The sequence below is a fragment of the Theropithecus gelada genome, chromosome 6 (genome assembly GCF_003255815.1).
Source record: "Theropithecus gelada isolate Dixy chromosome 6, Tgel_1.0, whole genome shotgun sequence".
Taxonomy (NCBI): domain Eukaryota; kingdom Metazoa; phylum Chordata; class Mammalia; order Primates; family Cercopithecidae; genus Theropithecus; species Theropithecus gelada.
In genome coordinates this window covers 156,044,420-156,065,499 of record NC_037673.1, presented here as the reverse complement: position 1 = coordinate 156,065,499, position 21,080 = coordinate 156,044,420, and the positions used below count along the sequence as shown (strand labels likewise).

At 41.6% G+C, this 21,080-nt stretch overlaps 1 pseudogene across 1 annotated transcript; it reads left to right on the top strand.

The window, feature by feature from the left end:
• Positions 1 to 281: 281 nt before the first annotated feature.
• On the top strand, positions 282 to 775 carry LOC112626697 (annotated as a pseudogene). The gene has a single exon (XR_003119944.1). The product of XR_003119944.1 is annotated as a 60S ribosomal protein L27 pseudogene (transcript).
• Positions 776 to 21,080: the final 20,305 nt, after the last annotated feature.

Sequence of the window (21,080 nt, the reverse complement as noted above, 5' to 3'; positions counted from 1 at the left end):
GAAAATAGTTTTTCTGGGTCCTTAATGAGGACATTTTTACTCCCAAAATGGAGATGGTGCGGGAAAGTAAGATTGCCCATCACGGACTGCTGCAGCAGCCAGGACAATGCAGCCAAGAAAGGACAATGGATTCAGCACCCAGGGGTCATTAGTGGCCTTCAAGAGGCTGCTTCAACAGAGGAGTGTGTCCAGACCTGATATTTAAAGCAGTTTACAGCAAGTAACTGGTCGAGAAATCAAGACTGCTAAAGTAGATCTACTCATTCAAGAATAGCAGTACACCTTTTTGCTGTAGGCCTGAGTGGTTGCTGCCGAAATGGGCAAGTTCATGAAACCTGGGAAGGTGGTGCTTGTCCTGGCTGGACGCTACTCTGGACGCAAAGCCGTCATCGTGAAGAACATTGATGATGGCACCTCAGATTGCCCCTACAGCCATGCTCTGGTGGCTGGAATTGACCGCTACCCCAGCAAAGTGACAGCTGCCATGGGCAAGAAGAAGATCGCCAAGAGGTCAAAGATCAAGTCTTTTGTGAAAGTTTATAACTACAATCACCTAATGCCCACAAGGTACTCTGTGGATATCCCCTTGGACAAAACTGTCGTCAATAAAGATGTCTTCAGAGATCCTGCTCTTAAACGCAAGGCCCGACAAGAGGCCAAGGTCAAGTTTGACGAGAGATACAAGACAGGCAAGAACAAGTGGTTCTTCCAGAAGCTGCGGTTTTAGATGTTTTGTTTTGGTCATTAAAAATTAAAAAGGAAAAAAAAAAAAAGAATAGCAGTACATATAATGATATCTGCATGTTTTAAAATTACAGGGAAGCAATGAATGAAGAGGAAAGGTTAAAAAAATCAGACTTTAATAAAAATGAGTGCTTATCTTATTTTGCAGATAGAAAAGTGCAAGAAAGACATGCCATTAAAGACAGAAATAAAAATCCGAATTAACTGGACCAGCTGAGAGTCTGGACTGGGAAACCATGAGTCTGAACCACTACAGGGTTCTTGGGGAGTTGTGTCTTTCCTGACACACTATTTGTCCACCCTTTTCTTTGGGCAACAGATGCCACTCCTGACCACATAGGTTGTCCTATAAATGGTCTGGCCACTCGTGACACTCTATTCCACTGGAAACAGTAGTCAGTTGACCTGATGTGACTCAAACTAAGCCAGCCAGTCTATCTTTCTGGGACTGGTGTATGGGCACTGGGAGAGCAGTCTTCTCTCTCCACTAGATTGTGAAGCTGGAGTCACCCAAGAGAAAGGCACAAGCAGCCCCCACACGTGAGCAACACAGATTAGCAATGACCTGGGCAACAAGGATTTTTCTCTCTCTTTCAGCATCCATACGTAAAATCCGAAGGAAGGATCTTTGGACGTGTGAAGGAAGCCTATTCATAAATAGGAAAAAATGAGGCCAGTCCAAAGAAAGATGGAGAGAGAGAGAAAAACAAACAACATCCTTCAAAATTCGGAATCTAGCCAAACCTGCTCCCCATCCTGGACTTTCCTGTTTTTTGGGCCATAATCAGAGTCCAGTTGTTCTTATTTTTAGCTGCTATAGACAAGTGAGAACATGTGCTTTTTGTCTTTCTGTATCTGGCTTGTTTCACTTAACATAATGACCTCCAGTTCCATCCATGTTGTTGGAAATGACGGGATCTCATTCTTTTTTACGGGTATATAGTACTCTTTTTTTTTGTATTTAAGGAAGTTTGAAGTGGGATTCTCTAGCTGGCAGCCAAAATAGAGTTCACTAACGTAATTCCCACTGAAGCCTCAATCAAACCTCAATAGGTTGCCCTGTGAATGGAAATTAAAATTTTGACCTGACAGAGCCACTGAGAATGAATATAATTTTTTCTAAAAAAGGCATGGAGCTCTGTTCTCAAGAAACTCATAGTCATGGGAAGTTTTTTGCTTTCCTGCTACAAATAGGAAATCCCTCAGAAAGGTTGATGATGTCAGTGTACGTATGTGTGGTGGGAGAGGGAATGGCAGGGGAGGCACAATCCTCTTCCAAAAGAGAAATGATAATGACCAAGCTAACTATTATATTTGACAGATATACACAGGAACCAAAGGGTAGTGCACAGAGCTTTGTATGTTTCTCATTGAGACACATCAGCCCACCTCAAGCCCCTTGGTGGGCTTCCAGACATCTTTTCCCTCTTGCCTAGCTTTTCCTCCCTTTCTTGGGATTCCCTTGTCCTGTTGGCCTTTTGGGCTCCTCTGCCCTCCCTCCAGGGCTCCCAGAAAAGCAGTTCCATTTACTCCCATTGGGAGCTGAAGAGAGTTGAGTCAGATTCTTTCAGGGAAGGGGGCTTTGGGCCCTTCGGTAAAACACCAAAAGCTCAGCAAATTTTGCTCTAACAATGCCATCTCTCCTCTCACAGCACCTCTTCCATTAACTACTGTATTTGGAAATGTTTGTCTCTTTTCTCTGTCTTACCAAAAGCATTTTCCCCAAAAGAGGGGTGGGAAGAAAAAGACCATTAGAGAAGGACCAGTGCTCAGGAACAGTCTTAAAACTCTCCCACAGGGCCGGCCATCAGGTGGCACAAGCTGAAGGATTCTGGGCAGTCCCTCTTCCCTCCCTCCACAAAAGCAATATGCTGTCTTATGCTTGGAACACCACTTACAAACTGTAAAGCCATGCTATACAGCTATTAGAGACCATTTTTTAAAACCCTACTCCAAAAAACTCTTTCCATACATAGTAGACCTGCAATAAGGGTGGGGGGGGGGTTAAATGGAGGGATTCCATTGGTTTGTAGAATTATTTTCAAATTCAGAGACCCCTGCACTGTCTTCCACATGCTGCTGGTGAAGAAGTGAATCGTTATAACCTTCCTGGTAGGTCATTTGGCAGTGTGCTTCAAAAGCCTTAAAAATGTTCATTTTTTTTTTTTCCAACCCAACAATTTTAATTCCAGAGCATGAACTAGCTCCACCATTTACCAGTTATGTGATTTAGGCTCTCTGAACCTCAGTTTCCTCATATCTAAAATGGGGCTAATATCATAGTCTGGTTGTAAGGATTAAATGAAATGTATGGAATGCCTTAGAATGATGTCCAGCATACGATTACATGCTATGTGTCAGCTAAATAAGTGATCAGAGAGAGAAGTAGAAATACATCTCAGTATTGTTTTAATTGGCAAAATTTAGAAACATGTCTAATAATGGATTGTTAGCTAAATTAATTATGTGCATCCATAAGATGGAACATTACATGCCCATTTTAAAAATCATGTTTTCAAAGAATATTTGATGATATGGAAAGATGTTCATAATATATCATCAGGCAAAAAAATTCAGGTTTTGAATAACATACACAGTATAATCTGAATATCAATATAAAAAGTAAAGAAAATACTTCAAAGTATTATTGGCAGGTATCTCTAAGTAAAGAACCTTTTCTGCAATGGAATCACCCAGGGAACTTAGTAAAACAATCCTGCTCTAGGATGCCACCCCTAGAAATTCTGATCAAATTGGCCTGGGCTGTGACCTGGGCCTCAGGATTCGTATTTTTTTCCACATGCTTGGATATGTTCCCCAGACTTTTTCCCCAAAGTTTTCTAAAATAAGTACGTATCACTTTTATAATTAGAAATTAAAACCACAAATGCTATTTAAAACACATTTCAGTTACCCCCGTGAGAATGGCTGACTAAGCAATTATTTCAGTGACTGGCTTACCAGACTGTTTTCTCCCAGGGAAAGCTGGAGTTTGGCAGAGGAGGGAGAAGCAATTCAGAGTATGAGTCACTGCCCTGGGGAACAGACCTAGGAGGGGCATTAGATGGGGAAGGAGGGTGTGGGGCTCAAGGTGAGGACACTGGCCACTTGAGGGGCCAGGGCAGGGACCGAAGAGATCCTACTGACCGGCTTCACAGACTGAGCCTGGTGCACAGGCCACTCGGTTATTTATGGCCCTTCCTGTCTGACGCCTTGCTAGGCGCCCCTTGTGATACTGGGGTTTCATTTATGTGTGTCAGCATCATGCTTTCTCTTTTCCAGCACCCCGTCTTGATAAGGGGCGGGAGGAACGGACGCAACAAGGAGAAAGGAAGCAACGGAAGGTCTTCGGCTCTAAAAAATGTAACTGACAAAGAGTCCAGGGCTGTTTGTATTTTTCTTCCTCTGTGTCTCATATTAAATGCTTTGGGTCTGATGACTGAGTTTCTCCAGCTGACATAGCATTCATTTATTTTTTCCCATTCATTCAGCAAGTCCTCCTTGAGCTCTTATTATGTGCCAAGACCTGTGCCAAGTCCTTTTCATCATTTAATTCTTATCTAGAGCCTTAAGCAAATGACTCAAGTGCTGTGATTAGCTCGCCTTTTGCAGATGAAAAATTTGAAGCTCAGGGAAGTTATAGGCCTAACGTTGCCCAGCAAGTTGTTAATCATATCATCATCATCATCATCAGAATAGCTGTTGATTATCAAGAATCTTTGTGCCAGGCACTGTACTGAAAGCTTTATACCCATGTGTCTTTAATCACTCCACCCCCGCAATAGCCCTATGAGGAAAAGTTTATTATTATTAGCCATGATTTATAGATGGAAAAGCTTAGACACAGAGAGAGAAAGTTATTCATCCAAGGCCACACAGCCATTAGGCAATAGGGAAGGATTTATACTCAATATGTCAAACTCTTGGCCTCCAATTGTTAAACCGTAAGTAATGATGCTCCCACAGCTTAGTGACTGAACTTCAGAAGTCAAGCTTGATGCCTTTAGCATGCAGTATATTTAAGACACTCATGTCAATTAAAGATATTCATCTCAGTCTGTTTTGGCTTATTCTCAATACCTGAGATTGCTACAGCCTACAAGCCAATAATATGAGGAGCTGAAAACCTACTCCAGCCTCATTTGCTTTTTGTTGTTGTTGTTGTGGTTGTGGTTGTTGTTGTTGTTAAATTCTTATTCTCTAACTACTATTTCAAGCATGTGCCCATTATCATCCAAAGGACCACGGCAGAAGAGAATTATGGGAAGCTGAAAGAGAAGGCAAGAAAAGGGCACCTGCTGGTCGCTACGGTGGAATGTTCGAAGGGAGCAGGAGGCAGCTATTAGCATTCAGTTTAATGGTGTGTTTAGCCCCATCCATAACTGGAAGTGTGTTTACCGTTTCATATTTCCTTAGTGAGCAGGAGCCACAAATCTCATTCTCCATATTGAAAGCCAGTTCAATATGGAGAATGGTTCTAATTATGTGTTAATGGTTCTAATTATGTGTTGGCTCACACTGTTCCTCAACCAAAGGATGGGACAGGGAGAGCTCCCCAGTTACCCCCAGCTGTGTGACCGGATCCCTCACACCCCGGCCTTACAGGATTAACCACTTGCTGTCCAGTGGGTCCAGATGATTCAAAGTTGCTTAGGATGTGGCCCAGGCACCCCCACACTGAAAATAAAATGGGGTCACTTCAAGCCCCAAGAACACTTCATCCCAGTGCTTCCCATTTAAATGGCACATTACGAGCTGTTGATCCACACAGCAGTCTGCAATGTTGTCAAGCTCCATTGCCCACATCCTGCAAATGGAGATACTGAGATAAAGGTACACCACCTGCAATGTGAATTAGCCACTTCCTATGAGGGAATGGAAAAATTCCTAACTACAAGGAATTCGCTAAATCTCTCCCCAAACCTTCTTCCTCTGCCCCAGTGGTTCTCAAGCCTAGAAGCCCATCAGAATCACCTGGAAAGCTCTGGCTCCATCTCAGATCAAGTGCATCAACAGTTTTGTGGGTGGGGACCAGTCATCTCTATTTCATGAATGCTCCTCAGGGGATTCAGCTGGGCAGCTGGGCAGCTGGGCATGAGAACCATGGCTGTGACCCCTCCACCATCTCTCACAGCACCTCATTTATGAATCTGACATTTCATCCCTTCTGCCAAACACATTCTTCACTAAGCCAGAGTTCCCATTAGATAATATGACTAAGTGGTTAGCACGGGGATGCTGAGGCCTGAGTGACCTGGGTTTGAATCCTATCTCTGCTACTTCCTGGTTGTAGACTTAGACTTTTGAATCCTATCTCTGCTACTTCCTGGATGAATACCTGTAAATGGTATTCATCCATCCATCCATCCCATTTCAAACTGTCTCATTTAATTCTCATATCAGGTCTTTGGATAGAGGCTATTTTATGTAAGAAATCAAGGCTCAAATAGATTAAGTAACTTGTCCAAGACTACACAGTTAAACATACCTGGCTGTAATCTCATTATCTGCAAACCAGGAGTGGCAATAGTGGCTACCTTATAGGGCTGTCAGGAGAATGAAGTTCCTGGCACACAATTAGTGTCTCATAATAAATGGTAGCTATCACCATACATAACCATGGCCTAAGCTATTGCTTACAGAAGATGAAGAGAAGAATGACTATTCTGGGTCAGTGTGTTTCATGATGGGCAAGTGTGGCAATGCCCAACTTCATATTCTCAAAACCCAGTTTTTCAACACGCATTGAGAGGGTGATTTTTCCCCTTGTTCAATTAGAGAGAGGCCTAACAGCAGCAAGAACTATACACTGGATACTTCAAGGAGATGAACAGTTTGGAACAACCTTGCCCGTCTTCTTTTTGAGAAAAACACTAAGTCTGAGTATTCAGAACATCCAGATGCAAACAAAAAAGTAGGAAAACAAACAAAAACCAAAATACCACCAGTTATCTGGCTTGGAACAACATAGATAGATTCAGATCATTGCTCTGATTTTCCATTTTCCACGTGCGCATACAGATTCCTCACAGACAGCAATTAACATGCATTTTGTGCTTGTTGTATGCCAGGGCCATATTGTTTTCTTCTACAAACTGTCTTATGTCTTTATTTATTTATTTTAATTTAATTTAATTTTAATTTTTTTTTTTTTTCCGAGACAGAGTCTCACTCAGTCACCCAAGCTGGAGTGCAGTGGCGCAATCTCAGCTTACTGCAACCTCCACCTCCTGGGTTCAAGTGATTCTCGTGCCTCAGCCTCCCAAGTAGCTGGAATTACAGGCACGCGCGCTACCACTTCCAGCTAATTTTTGTATTTTTAGTAGAGACGGGGTTTCACCATATTGGCCAGGCTGCTCTCAAACTCCTGGCCTCAAGTGACCCACCTGCTTCGGCCTCCCCGAGTGCTGAGATTACAGGCATGAGCCACGGCACCTGGCCTCAAACTGTCTCATTTAATTCTCATATCAGGTCCTTGGATAGAGGCTATTTTATGTAAGAAATCAAGGCTCAAATAGATTAAGTAACTTGTCCAAGACTACACAGTAAGCAGTAATATTGGGACTTAAACTCTACAGGCCCCACTCTTAACCAATCTACTGTCCTACTCCCAGGTTTTAGTCCGGCAGGGTAAATACATGATGATTATTCCATGGCCAACACATTGCAGTCTTAAGTGCAACAGGCTCCAATTCCCAATGTCCAGCTCTGCAGCCTATCACCTCTCCTCATTCCCTGCACCTGATTTGTTTGAAAGGTTTTTGGGAAATAATAACAGCATCTTTGCCAGGAGTGTTGGAGTCCCACAGAAATATCAGGTAACCCGAAGCCCCTCAAGCATCATAAAGTCAGCTTAAGAAGCAATATCACAACCTTTGCTTCCAAGACTTTTCAAAGCTTTTTCCTACTTCTGATTGCACTCCATCCTCCAAATAAGCATGTAGATAGATGTGTTCTCATGTTAAAGAAAAGATAAGTTCAACAAGAAGGGGTGAAAACTAGGGCCAGAAAAGAAGTCAAGCATTTCTGCCTCCTAGTTTCTCTCTGTCTCTCTCTCTCTCTCTTTTTTCTTTGCCTCTAGTTCACATCTTTAGGGAGGCAATATAATATGTGTTAAAATGAAAAACAGATGGCACATGTGCCGCTAGACATTCTACTTCACCCCTTGCAGACATTACTAATTGATCTCTGCACTCTTCTCCACCAATTTGGACATTGCTTCAATATTCTTCTCAGCTAAGGGCTCCTGGCAGCAACTGCCAATCGATGCCCACACGGCAGAAAATGCATATTTTATCCATGGTATTGTAATTAAGAACATATACTTTGGAGTCAGTCAAACCTAGATTAGAATCCCAGGTCTGACTGTGTGACCATGGACTTGTTACTTGACTTTCTGGACTTTAGTTTTCTTATCAGTAAAATAAAGATGATCATACCTTCTTCACAGAGCTATCATTAAAAGCAGATGAGAAATGCCTGTACAGCTCTGGGCTTCTTGCCTGGCACAAAGAAGGCCCTTTGTAAATGGTATTCATCCATCCATCCATCCCATTCCTTAATAAATATTTTTAGGGGCATTACCATGCACCACTCTGCTGGGAACTGGCACTACAGAGGCAGGCAAATAAGATAAAGTGGCACATTCTGGTGGAGAGAGCAGTTTTTGGTGAATAATTTTTTATCAAATAATTTCAGCTTGTGATAAGTGGTATGAAAGAAAAGATTTGAGTGATGAAACAAAGAACACCAGGGTGGGGTGGAAAGCAACATGGGGCCTCTTAGACACCACAGAAAGTTTCATCCCTCTCAAGTGCCAGTTCTTGAATCCCTGGCAGAGCAGAAAACAAGTGGAAATGGGACTGAGTGGTGTTCTGACGCACTGTGATGGCAAAGGAGGCAGGTTAGTCATAGTGCTTCTCCCCGCCATCCCCAGTCCTCTCTGTTTTGATTGGCTCTATCCCGAGATAAGAGAAATAGCAGAAAATTCAGCACTGGATTCATGGGCTCTGACAAGGCCCCTTTTAGGTCCCAGCTAATCTGCTGCAATCAGCCTGCAATCTTCAGAGCAGACCCAGCTACCCCAGCAAATCAGCCCTGGACCCCTGGGGATCCATCTTAACACACGTCCTCCTTCCTCTCTCATTCCCCTCCCCTCCCCCGCCCCTACTCCTGCCTCCATAAGTTCCTCCCTCCACTTTCCCCTACGCTCCTCCCTCTGCTTCCCCTTGCCTGTGGGTGCAGAGCCCACTGAGGTCTTGGGTGGAGCCCTCTATCCCCCTTGACAACTACTTGAGGCTGCACTGGATTTCATTACCTGACTATGAGCTTCACAGAGACAGAGCCAAGAATCATTGCCTGGGAAGAAAACATCTCTGAAGAGGTTATAGGTCTGGGAGCCACCAAAGCATGACTTTAAGGATATGTGTGCTGTCAAAGCAGGGCGGACTCAAATAATTATAACCTGCACATATAGGATGCCTGACGAATCATCTTCATGATGTCCATCTTCCCAGCAATGTTGAGAGGCATTAGGCAGGTGATGACACCAGAAGCTCAGTAGTATCAGGGGTCTTTCCCAGGGCTGCTTAGCTGCTTAGCCAGTCAGAGAGAGACCCAGGACTAAAACCTAGGTTTATTTCAACACCCGCCTCACTGCAATGCAGTTTTCTCCCTCTGTATCAGTCAGAGTTCTCCAGAGAAACGAATCAGTAGAATACAATAGACTATATATATATATCTATATATGTATATATGTATGTATATAGATATATATATAGAGAGAGAGAGAGAGAAAAAGATTTATTTTCAGAAACTGGCTGACAAAATTGTGGCAGCTGGTAAGTCCCAGACCTGTAGGGCAGGCCAGGAAGTTGGTAATTCAAGTAAGAGTTGAAGTTGCAGTCTTGAACCTGAAATCCATAGGACAGGCCAGCAGGTAGGAAACTTGGGCAGGATATCTAGGCTACAGTCTTAATGCTGAATTTCTTCTCTAGAAAACTTCAGTTTTTGCTCTAAGCTTTCAACTGATTAGATGGGGTTCACCTACAATATGGAGGGTAATCTGCTTTACTTAAAGTTAACCGATTGCAGATGTTAATCACATTTACAAAATACCTTCACAGAGACATCTAGACTAGTGTTTGACTAAACCACTGGGTACTGTGGTTGAGCTAAGTCAATACATACAATAAACCTCCTTAGAACATTTTCACACATCATTGCACTTAATCCTTATAATAACCTGTGAAGGAGGTTGTTGACATTATCCCCATTTTACACATGAGAAAACCAAAGCTCAAGAGAAAAATAACCCACCTGACCTCGCATAGCTCAGGAAACTGCCTCCTATTACAGAGACTTCTCAGGGTCCTAAGGATAAAGTATTGACGCCTGCATTTGGCATAAACGCATCAGAGCTTACACACACTGCAATGCTCTTCAGCCGGCATTCAAGCAGTTCTTCAGTTACTTAGAGATATCTCTCTGGGCCTTCTTCAAGTCAATTAAGGGATAGGAGTAGGCTCTTTCTGGAAGGATACACACAAAACACAGAAGGTAAACCAGGTGGCTGGGGGGCAAGAAAAGGAAAAGGACTTTTTACCATATATTCTTTTGTGCCTTTGAAAATGTGAAACATGTGAAAGTGTTGGTTATTAAGTTAATGAAATTAAAATAAAACAATAAATGAATGAATTAATTAAAAGGAACCTACAAGGATCTCAGACTCATGAGCGCATCATTGCACTTTGCTTTGGACACAAGAAAGATGAGGCAGATGCAGCAGCCACCATGTTGATCAACACTCAGCTCTCAATGACTTCTGGCTTCTTTCAAAAATCAAAACCACCCCCAAAGAATGAGGATTCACCACCATTGAGGATATTCAAAGAACGTGCTTCAGGCTCTGAAAAATATTCCAAGAGGAGTTTGAAAATCCTTTTGAGCCAAAGCAGTATCACTGGAGAAAGTAAACATTACCCTCAAGGTGATGCTTTAAGGAAGAACTCACTAGACTGTATTACTTCCAGTTTCATTCTTTTTCTTTCTGTTTTTGCTTTCTCCCCTTTTTTTATCCATCACATAACAGCCTTCAAGTGCCTGATCAACTACTATGTGAAAGAAGAATTAGACCAGGAATTGTGAAATCACATCCCTTCCCAGTCCAGGCAGGTAACATAAATATACGAAGTTCCCAGGGAGTGAACAGCAGGAAGTTGTAGGGCTACAGGAAAAGAGCTGTGCCTGCCCACCCAAAGCACCCACAGTCAACCACATTTAATTTATTGTGCTGGGTAACGACCTTGTCTAGATTCAGATTTGGTCATAGTCTACCAGTTTATCCCCACTGAATGTTTACTCCCACTGAATTAGGCTTTCCCTTCATGGATAAGAGAGAACTGAAGCCAGCAGAGTTACAAGGAGGAAGACTTCAGATCATTACGAGAACTAATAAACGAACAATGGGAGATACTCAGCAATGAAGTGATTAGCTAACAGAGGCATGAGTTTCCTATCACTGGGAGGTATTTAAGGACATAAGTTGATTGTATGCTGGCTGTGTAGCTGAAGGAGGTTCAAGCATCCAATGAATTGATGATCTTTAAATTCCTTTCCTACCTAGAGACTGATAAACGGCAGACTCAGGAATACTCACATCTAATTAGTGTCAATTCACAATGCTTCCTCTTTTCTTCCTACTTCCCTTCCATTTCTAACAACCAAAAATTCTTCATAGTGTTATGCATTTTTTACATTTGTTAAAAGGAAATAGGAGATTTTTTTCTTCCTTTTTTCTGTGATACTTCTCTTTTTTCCCTTCTTTCTTGACTCTCTTTCTTTCTCCCTATCTCTATCTCTGTCTCCTTCCCCTTCTGCCTCCCTGCCTATTCTGCTTATAGCCCTAGGAATTTTTTTAGGAAATCATTCTCAGTCATGTGGTTTGGATGGCACTATACTTCCTGCTCCAGGATTGGATTATGTGATCCAGGCCTATCCAATCTCCGTAGTTTCACCCTCTTGGCTACAGTGATTGGTTTGGGAATGAGCATATGAGATAAGATGGTACAATCAGAGTGAATACAAGGATTTATGTGGTAGCTTCAGGAAGACAACCCTCTTTTCCACTAGAATTGGACATGAAAGATGCAGACATGGAGACACTGGCAGCCCTCTTGCCGCCATGCTGAGACTGAGAATGAAGCCCAGACAACTGAAAGAGAGAGAGACTGGATTTGGAATTTCTGGATCAAACGTTCTCTGAATTGTTTTGTCATGTAAGATAATTAATTTCCTATTTTGCTAAAGTAATCTTGAATTGAGGTTTCTGTCCTTTATAACCAAAATCATTTCAACAAATACCACCTGCCAGCAGCAATGTGCACCTCAGATGTGAAAGAAATCGCAGTCTTCCAAAATCCCCCATGAAAATGCAAATACTTTTGACAGAAAGACTTATGTAAGCAGTAGAATTTAAGAATTATAAACATGGCAGTAGCCTCAAAAATTTCCTTTGGGAAACCACTAATGGTTTTCAAGTTTTATTGCAACAACAGAACCTTTTTCAAAGAAAGTCATACACAGAACTCTAATATATACATATGTCTTTAGCGCCAGTTCCACTGTGTAAAACTTGTCATGGGAGTTTTGTTAGGTACATATTGTGTCCACTGACTAGAGTGCTTTTCCTATTCACTGCTTCCCCCAACTCACCCTAAGCCAGTTTGCTAAACAAACTCCTATTGCCCTCTGGATAATTTAAATTAAATGTCACTTTAAGATGTCTTCTCTGATGTCTAGGGTTCAGTGCCCCTGCAATGTGCCCCCACATCACCTTGTCCTTTCCCCCATAGCACATATAACACACAGGCACAATCTCTCATCCTGATCTGCCTGCCCACCTGGAAGTCAGCTCTGGGGGTACAAATTGGGTCTTACGCATTGTTGTGTATGACATATATCATGCCTATAACTATATGCTGAATAGTGGCATTAATGAATAAACAAATAAACAAATGGGATTGTGTGCCCCTGATGCAGAAGTCATCTGCTTCTTCAGATCTGAGTTCATAGTTTAACCTCGACTCAGAGGCTGAGGGATAGGGAGGCAGAGTGATACGCAGTCTTCCCTACTTTCCCCACAAACTATCCTTCCCCACTGGCCTTTCTCTGTTTTTAATGATTCTACTTTACAACTTTATATCTTTGAGTTAAGGGATAGCAGTGACTTCTCTAAGCATGAGTACACTTTGAGTGAGTGACATCAAATCCTGCTAGAATGTAAGCTCCATGAAAGCAAGCATTTGTTTATGTATTGTACACTGATGTATTTTTTTTAACACTGAACAGTGCCTGGCATATCACAGGGACTCTATAATAATTTGTTGAATAGGGCCGGGCGCGGTGGCTCAAGCCTGTAATCCCAGCACTTTGGGAGGCCGAGACGGGCGGATCACGAGGTCAGGAGATCGAGACCATCCTGGCTAACACGGTGAAACCCCGTCTCTACTAAAAAAAAATACAAAAAACTAGCCGGGCGAGGTGGCGGGAGCCTGTAGTCCCAGCTACTCGGGAGGCTGAGGCAGGAGAATGGCATGAACCCGGGAGGCGGAGCTTGCAGTGAGCTGAGATCCGGCCACTGCACTCCAGCCTGGGCGACAGAGCGAGACTCCGTCTCAAAAAAAAAAAATAATAATTTGTTGAATAAATGAATGAATCAGACGGCATTCAAGTCAGAAAAGAACTTGAAGAGTAGATTGTTTAATAATTTCCAAAGGACTGTGTTCTGAAAGGCTAATATGTTGACAAAATAAGAGTTTTATGTCCACAGAAGTGTCTGAACTACTGCATATAATTTCCTCATTTTAATGATTCACAATGCACATTAAATTATTAAGACTAATAATTTATGTGGTAAAATACCTATGTAAGCTTGTTTAGCCTTGAGTTTTCTAAATTTATTTGGCCAGAAAACACTTTTTTGTTTGTTTGTTTGTTTGATAGCTTTAGCATAATACCAGTTGACATCCCATAGAACTGATGTTCCAAAAACACATTTTGGGAAATGCTACCCTAGACTAATGTGCTAATTTTTCAGTGGAATCATAATGGTTTACAACGGTGTAATGTTTTATATTTCAAGTGATTGCCTTGTTACTAACTCCTTTAAGCCTCACAAAGCTCTAAGAGATCACTCAGATAACATCCCTATTTTGGAGACAAGGAAATAGAGGTCTGGAGGGGTTAAGGGATTTGCTCAAAGTCACACAGCTAGTTAGTGACAGAGATGAGAAAAGAATCTAGGTCTTCTATTTATCCGGTCATCACCAATTAACACCTTAACAGGTGTCTATCTCATCTTTTTTCCATATCAGAAAGTAAGTTGAAAGCAACTTCTTTTTCCAAGAAACCCAAATTGCTTTTGCTAGAGAAAGACAGAAATATTCAAAAACATGAGAATTCTTGTTGAGAATTTGCATTGATTGTTCTCCTTGTCAACAACCTCAAAAGATTAAGGATAACCCCAAGCATCCTGCTTGCCCTTACTGTCAGCCACGTGCATTTGTCCAGCCCAGAAGTGGCACATTCACAGCCCACATACCGTCATGGCCCCTTCTTTGATTGTAACAGTCATGGCTAATTTATTACCAACCACTGAGGCCAGGCACGACGAAAGATTTTCTCAGTCAAGCACTTCAGGGGCCACTATCCAAAGATCAGAGCTGGCCCAGGCTGAAGCCTGTTTAGTGCCTTTGATTTCTCTTTCTACATTGTTCTACCTCTCATTTCCACCATTCCTTGGCTAATGGAGTCTATAAATTTACTCCTCACAGTGTCAAGTGTTCCTTTTTATATTTGTCTAGAGTACATATATCTTAATTTCACAAGAACTCAATGATACATATACAAGTGAAAGTGTTTTGGAAACAAGAAGTTATACTTTGAAAGACACTATTATGGTATTATAGCTCTTTTAGTTCACCTGTCTAGACTAGAAATGGAATGTTTTATCTGTTTTCTATTTGAAATTTTGGTTCGTTTGTCCTAACTACTGAATTCTTCATCCCAAGTGGCCCCCTTTCAATATGTGTTTTAAAGCTAAATGGAGCATCACTTAAAATAGGTCTTTGGTTAGTGTAGCTTTAGGTACTATAGTATTTACAAATGTTTCACGTAAAGGAAAGAGTACCTAAGAAAAAAGTTGAGAAGCAAACAACGCTCAGTTTAACTTCAACTATCTTAGTCTGTTTGAGCTGCTACAACAAAAACTCCCGAAAGTAGGTGGCTTATGAAAAACATAAATTTATTTCTCATAATTCTAGAGGCTGGGAAGTCCACAATCGAGGCACTGGCAGATTTGGCATATGATAAGGGCCCATTTCCCTTGTTCATAGACAGCTGTCTTCTTATTGTAACCTAATCTGGAGTAAGGGGTGAAGGTCCCTCTCAGGCTTCTTTTATAGGAGGCACTAATCCCATCACCTAATCACCTCCCAAAGCCTCACCTCCTAATATCACCTTGGGGGTTAGAATTTTAATGCATGAACTTGGGAGGCACACAAACATTCAGACCATAGCACTATCATTAAATTTGGTACTACCTTTAGATCCAGGCACAAGGGGCCCTGCCCAGGTTCCTGCACTTTAGAGAGGCCTGTTTGTTCCTCCTCTGACTATACCTTTCCTTATGGAGTGAGGACTCTCAGGGCCCAAGGAAACATGTCTGCCCAGAGCCTGCACCCATCTTCTTCATACTAAGTACCCAGCACCCTGGAATTGCCTGACTTAATGGCCTTGAGTTCACTTCTGAGGACCAGGCAGACCCCTTCCCCAGGGCCCACCTTTCTGACGAGGTGTGGATGGAGATTGGATGTGGGATTGGGATATCCACTTGCCTGCACTTGAGGTCCCTGTGGTATAAGATGGAGCTGGGAGTGAAAAGGGAAGGAGGTGGCACCAAGTGAGACTCATCTTACCCTTCCATGTTCTGTCAGAAACATCCACCTGAGGCATCCAAGAATTCACAATTCAAATCTGGCCTTCCAGAGAGTCATCAAGTTCTACTTGTCAAGGTAGAAGGATCAACTATATTTTAATTTAACAGTTTTCTGGCTTTATTTACACATTTTAAATATTCATACATATGTAAATAGGTCTCTCTATTAGTCTTACTCTGGGCTCCACAAACCTTAACATGGATATGATTGCACTTTTTGGTCATTTTAGTTCTCAAAGCAGCCTTATCTAACTTTCTGTTATGTGATCCATGATTCAAGGTCAACCTGATGTACAATCCTAATTCTAATCTAATCATCATGATGATTCTGTCTCCACATTGCACTCAAACATTCATTTACTCACTGAACAGCCAGAAGTTTCTTCAGCTTTATGACTTTATCAGTTTAAAGTTTACTAAATGATTTGTCTTTTTTCAACCACATGATATAATATAGGTAGAAGTGCTGGTAAACTGGAAAGTGCTGTTCAAATGTATTTTGATTTTTATTTCAATCTTTCAAAAAATTCTTACAGAAAGAAAAGGCTGTAATTTCTCACTTCACTGTATGACTAGGTTTATGGATGTTTAATTTGTGATTCTAACCAAAAGCATGAGAAATGAATGGCTTTTAAAACACCCTGGTTTACCCATGTTTTTTCAATAAATTTGTTTTTTGGGGGTCCCAATTACTGAAGACACACACTTGCTTAAAGTAAATGATTTTAATTTAACATGACTCAGGAGGATGTGCACAAAATCCACAAATAACACTAGCAAATGCATATCCTTTGTATATTTCCACCTTTCCAAATTGTCTCCAAACATCTGGCCAGGGGCTCAACTTTCCCTGAAGCCTGGAGGCATATCAAAGCTGGGGAGAGCTCATCACTGCCAATCCAATCAATCAAAACCAACTAAGTGGCCATGTGAGTTTCCAGGGGCCAGCAGACTTTGCAGATTATAAGAAGAGACTAGGAGGAAAGGAGAAGGAAAAACCTTCCCTAAAGTGTTACTTCCTGGTTATCCAGACAGTGAAGCACAGGCATAATAGAAAACCAGAGAGGACAAAAAATGTATTCCAGTTTATGGTTCCTACCTGCTTCTCCCTCTACACCCTTTAACACAGACATTTACAAGCAGGCCATGGACTGGAAAAAATGCCATTCTCAGAACCAGTCTATTTATCTCTTAGGGCTCTTGCTTGGCAGAGATGTACTTAGTTTACACATTTTTGTTGAGTAGCTACTATGTGCCAGGTTCTATTCCAAGTACCTGGAATAGTGGTGAATAAGATGAATAAAGTCCTGCTCTCATGGAACTTAAATTTAGTAAGACGATTCTACTTTGTAAAGAATATCCTCTTTGAGATTCCTTCCCCAAATCCTCACTTCTCCACCTCTAATTCTTCCTGTGAAACTTTGGACAGGTACCAGACAATAAATAAACTAACAAAGGAAAACATAAGTTTATATTGTAAGTAGTATCAAGGAAATAAACCAGGTGGTGTAATAAAGTGTGACTACAGGGAACACTCTATTGCCCTGGTGGTCAGGGGAGGCATCTCTGAGGATGTAACATTTGAACTGACATTTGGATAAAAAAAAAACAGACAGGCAGCCCTCTGGGGTGGAGCCCTTTCAGAGAGGCTGAGCCTGACTGCCCTCCTCTGTGTCTACTCAGCCCACGGGAAAACCCATTTATCTTGCCCCACAAATGATATAAGTGCTGTTGCTCCTCCTGCCACCCTGTCTCCTAGCCCCACCATCACCGTCATTTCCAGCCAGCCTCCAGCTTTCAGCGTCTTCTAGGCAGAGGAACGCATCCCAAATACCTCCACCATTTACTCTTGCAGCTCTTTTATTTGACTGGAAGTAGTAGTGGTGGTTGGAGAGAACTACTCACTCCCAAGACATCCCTTCATTTAATTCTATCTTTAAATGTCTGGTTTTCTTTCTCTTACACAGCATGGATGTGAATGATGGACATGAGGGACCATTTTTGCTCTCTCTCTCAGAAACTTCCCAAGGATATGTCTAGCATCTATGTTTTCCAGAAAGGATGGGTGCTTAACAATCACTGACCTCTGTTCTGGGGACTCAGTGAAGCCTCTAAGAATGCAATAAAAGTCAATTTAACAACCTGGTACATTAGTCTATGAGCTTAAAGACAGTCATCTCCAAGAAGCAAGATCTTTCTTCTCCAGGAAAGGTGGCTTCCCATGAAGATAAGCTTGTTGACTTCATTGGGCAGGGAGGTTCTTCTTACAAGCCCCCTTTGAGGGCTACTGCCATCTCTGCAGGCAAGAATGTCATTTTACATTAGTAATGTCTGCCTTGAGCTTAGGAGGGAGAGTTGAGGTACAAGTGCTGCTGTGTATTTGCTATTCCTGGACTAAGTAAGAGCTTACATGTGTAAAGACCTCATATAGAAAGAGCCTCAGTAAGTGCTAACCTCCTGATGGACCATAATGAACTCCCTTCTAGACGAGCATGAGAATATAAACCACTACACCACTGTACATTATTCTGCATTATTCACATTAATGAGATTTGCTTCAATTAGACAAATATAAATGTGCATATATTTTCAGCCTTGCTTCAGGGCAAATGTGTTTGGGGGCATTTTATCTGCAGAATTGGACATGATCCAATTCTAGGCTTTGCCAGATATTTACTTAGGGAAAATTGAAAATTATTCTTTGCTACATACACTTTCCAATGAGATCGACATTCCTTCAAGACCAGTGAGGTTGCCTCAGCCCACCATCCCATGAACGTGCACCACGAGGTCGCATGGCCCCAAGAGCATCCTGGACCTGAGGTCGCATGGCCCCAAGAGCATCCTGGACCTGAGTTCGCATGGCCCCAAGAGCATCCAACCAATCAGAGCTCAGCATCAAGTTGGCTACCTGCCAAGCACAGACACCCAGAGATGTTTGTTCATACCCATGATCCAAAACCAGGCCTTATCTCTAGTCTTCGTGAATGGCATACTTAATAAGCTACATAAGTCCATTTAAAAGGTTAACCCATGGTTAATGATCAACAATACAATAATATGATTATAACCCATTGTGTAAATGTCTACAAGTGGGAGAGAACTTAACAAGGGCAGAACATTAAAATCAAATTATGCAAAGAGAAAAAAAATCAACTTTATCTGGAAAAAAAAATCAGCTTGCCTTATTTGCCTTATGCCTGACTTTTATATGGGTCTTGCTAGCTCTAGAGAGGCTTCTGAGCTCCAGGGTAAGGGGGAAAGACTTGCGTTTTATTCATTCCATTATTTCTTGCCAGACAGCAAAGTGAAAGGCATGTTTTGATTACTACTGACATTCAAAATCTGGACAAGGGTGACAAATCTAAAGTAAGTAATCCTGAGATCTTATGCTATCAGAAGGGAGAATTGGTTTAAAGATCATGTGGTCCAACTCTATGGTCAAATCCAGAGAGGTGAAGTGACTTCTCCAAAGCCACACAGCTAGTGAATGGCCAAGCAGGACCAGCATTCTGGGACCCAGACTTCTAGTCAAATGCTACTTCCTGAATACACTGTACTTCTCTGGGTGTATTTTTGAAATGTTTTTTAGTTAATAGACTTCATTTTTTAGAACAGTTTTCCATTTCCTGAAAAATTGAGCAGATAGTACAGAGAGTTCCCATATACAGTCCCCTACCCCAACACCGCTTTCCCTGTTATTAACATCTTGCATGAGTGTGGTACATTTGTTATAATTAATGAATCAATATTGATACATTATTATTCAGTTCATGGTTTACATTAGAATTCACTCTGTGTGCAACATGGGTCTATGAGTTTTGACAAATGTGTGACATCATGTATCTACCATTATAGTATCACATGTAATATGATACTTCAATTGCCATATGATGTTTCACTGCCCTAAAATCCCCTGTGTTTGATTCTTCATCAATTGTCCTTCTTGGGCATCATCAGGACTCTCTTGATGGAAGCCCAGGCCCTAATATTTTTCATGCGTTCCAATTTCTTGCTAGAAGGATGTTCCTCTAAGTTAATACAAAAGTCACGAAATATTTCATCACCTCTCTGGGTTTCGTATTCCTCCCAACTTAGGGGCCATAGGATTTGAATCACTGCTACGACTTCTGAATGGACCTGCTTCTGGAGATGAGCTCTCCCCCGTTCCCAGGAGAGATACCCTGGACAGCATCCATGAGAGCCACCTGCCGAGCCAGGGTGAGCACCTCCTAGAACCTCATTTCTAGAACTCAGTCTTTCGTTATTTCAGATACACTTGCTGCTTTGTAAATGCTATCTTTCCAGAAGAGAAAAAGAAACAGCTTCTGTACAGCATATTAAAAGAAGCAGCCCCTGTATTAATCAAATTAATGAGGAAGAAAATCAATAAAAGTAATTATCACAAATAAACGTAAGAAAATAAAGAACTTCTTTGCTCAATTGTTCACTTTGCCACTAGGTGTTTCAACTTCAGAGAACCATAATTTAAGTGAGGTACAGGCTGAACAAATGAGTACAGCCTAGAAAGGCGTGGGCGTGATGATTCCTAAAAATAATCATGCCAAAGCTGGGTAAGAAACCAGGCACACCTCATACCCACTCCAAGAGTGAACTTGAACTGATGCAAGTTTTCAGAGAAGCAATTTGGCAGTATCTATTAAGAGACGAGAAAATATTTATACTCTTTCAACCAGAAATTCAATTTCTAGAGAATTTATCTTAGAGATAATCAGAGAGGTACTCAATAATTTTGGAGAAAAAAAAATGTTTCATAGTTTTGTAGTACAATAGAAAAGGGGAAAAAAGGAAACAGCCCAAACATCTAACAATGGGGAGGTAGTAAGATGCTCTTGGTGGTTTCCTGCTAACCACATCCTAATGCCTTTGCTGTTTGAGAGATGGACCCCAGTGGGGACACTTAATGGGAGTCACGGCCTTACTTCTCACTACAGAATCAAATGGAGCAATGCTTCCTACTCTCTGTCCCCTTGTAGGTAAAGTGAGACACATCACTTAGACTTGGTCAGCAAGAGTTCCCTATTCAGAACATTGAAACCTAAGTATAGAAAACAAAAATTCCAGGGACAGATTGTTTCTGTGGTCAGCCCTGGCTAGGGGTCCCACTGCTGAGCCTATTTTGATTTCTGTCCCTTTTGTTAGCCTATTTTTCCTTGCCTCCCATAGATCCTATAGGTACCTAATATGATTCCAGTAAATTCATCTTTTGCTTAATATAGCCAGTGTTGTTTTCTGTGGCTTACAAACAAAAACTCTGACAGACACAAAGAATGATCAAAAATATTATGAAACATCTATTGAATATAATAATATTAATCTA